Source organism: Chrysochloris asiatica, unplaced genomic scaffold (assembly GCF_000296735.1).
Source record: "Chrysochloris asiatica unplaced genomic scaffold, ChrAsi1.0 scaffold00388, whole genome shotgun sequence".
NCBI classification, from domain to species: Eukaryota; Metazoa; Chordata; class Mammalia; order Afrosoricida; family Chrysochloridae; genus Chrysochloris; species Chrysochloris asiatica.
This window is the reverse complement of record NW_006408906.1, coordinates 381,567-383,680: the sequence shown is the minus strand read 5'-3', so window position 1 is coordinate 383,680 and position 2,114 is coordinate 381,567.

Sequence of the window (2,114 nt, the reverse complement as noted above, 5' to 3'; positions counted from 1 at the left end):
GTACAGGAAGAAAGCAAACATGATTAAGATGACAAGAACCAAGGAAAAAACCAAAATATATGTCAGGATAGACTGAAACTTGCTCTCCAGAAAATGAAAGAAATGAGGAGGTAAAATACCTGAATAGAAAATTTCAAAGGTTAACTCGAGAAAACAAAGTCAAATATTGTATAAAAAAGTGCAAAGACCTGGAGTTAGAAAACCAAAAGGGAAGAACACACTTAGCATTTCTCAAGCTGAGGGAACTGAAGAAAAATTTCAAGTCTTGACTTGCAATATTAAAGGATTCTATGAGAAATATATTGAATGATGCAGAAATAATCAAAGAAGATGGAAGGAATACACAGAGTCACTGTACCAAAAAGAAATGGTCGATGTTCAACCATTTCAAGAGGTAGAATATGATCAAGAGTCAATGACCCTGAATAAATAAGTCCAAGGTGCAGTCCAAAGTGCATTGAAGGCATTGGCAAAGAACAAGTCACCCCGAGAACAGATGAAATACAAATTGAAATCTTTCAACACACTGATGTGCCACTGGAACCACTCACTCATATATGGCAAGAAATTTGGAAGACAACCACCTGGTCAAATGACTGGAATTGACCCATATTTGTGCCTATTCCAAAGACAGGTAACCCAATGGAGTGGGGAAATCATTGAACAATATCATTAACATCACATGCAACTGAAATTTTGCTAAAGATAATACAAAACCAAGTATTGGCAGAGAACATCCAGAGGTTCAAGCTGGATTCAGAAGAGGACGTGTAATGAGGGATTTCATTGCTGATGTCAGATGGGTCTTGGCTGAAAGCAGAGAATAACAGAAAGATGTTTACTTGTGCTTTATTGTCTATGCAAAGGCTTTCAATTGTGTGGATTGTGACAAGCTATGGACAACATTGCAGAGAATGAGTATTTCAAACTTGTACATAGACCAAGAGGCAGTTGTTCAAACTGAAAAAGTGTACATCGAATGGCTTGAAATTAGGAAACGCGTGCCCCAGAGTTGTATTCTTTCACCATATGTATTCAATCTGTATGCTTAGCAAATAATTGGAGAAGTTGGATTATATAAAGAAAAATGTGGCAAAAATTGGAGGAAGATGATACAACCCTGCTTGCTGAAAGCAAAGAGGACTTAAAATACTGATGAAGACCAAAGACCACAGACTTTGGTATGGGTTGTAACTCAATGTAAAGAAAGCAAAAATCCTCATTACTGGACCAATAAACAAAATACCTATAAATGGAGAGAAGATTGAAGACTTCATTTTGCTCAGATCAGTCATCAACACTAACGGAAGCAGCCATCAAGAAATTAAATGACATATTGTGTTAGACAAATCTGCTGTACAAGACTTCTTTAAAGCATTCAAGAGCAAAGATGTCAGTTTACTAAGATGCACCAGACCCAAGCCATGGTATTTTCAACGACCTGATGTGAATGTGAAAGTTGGACACTGAAAAAGGAAGACTGTACAAGAATTGATACATTTGAGTGATGGTGTTGGAGGAGAATCTTAAAAGTACCATGGTCTGCCAAGTGAACAAACAAATCTGTGTTGGAAGGAGTACAATCAGAATGCTCCCTGGAAGCCACGATAGCCATACTTTGTCTCTCATCCTTCAGACATATTATAAGGAGGTACTAGTTCCTGGAGAAAGATATCATGTTTAGTAAAGTGGAGAGGTGGAGAAAAAGAGGAAAACCTCCAATGAGATGGATTGGTACAGTGGCAGCAGCAATTGGTTCAGGTGTAGCAATGATTGTGTAGTTGGCCCTGGGTCAAGCATTGTTTTGTTCTGTTATGCTATAAATCAGTATCGACTTTATGGCATCTAACAACAACATTGCTTCAGATCTACTATAAGGAGGAGGCAAGCAAATTCCTATGTGGCAAAATTTAAAAATAATGAGCAGCTATTTGGTAGTGTCCTTGGTACCGCATATATCTCTCCTCTATTCTAGGCCCTGGCCTCTTGTCCATATTCTCTTATCTTTTCTTCAGAGACTGTCATGGTTCATGGTTAGTACTTGCTGTTTTTTCTTTCATACTTTCTATTTTTTTACTTGTTTTTCCTCTTTTTGTTGTTTTTAAGTAATTCTT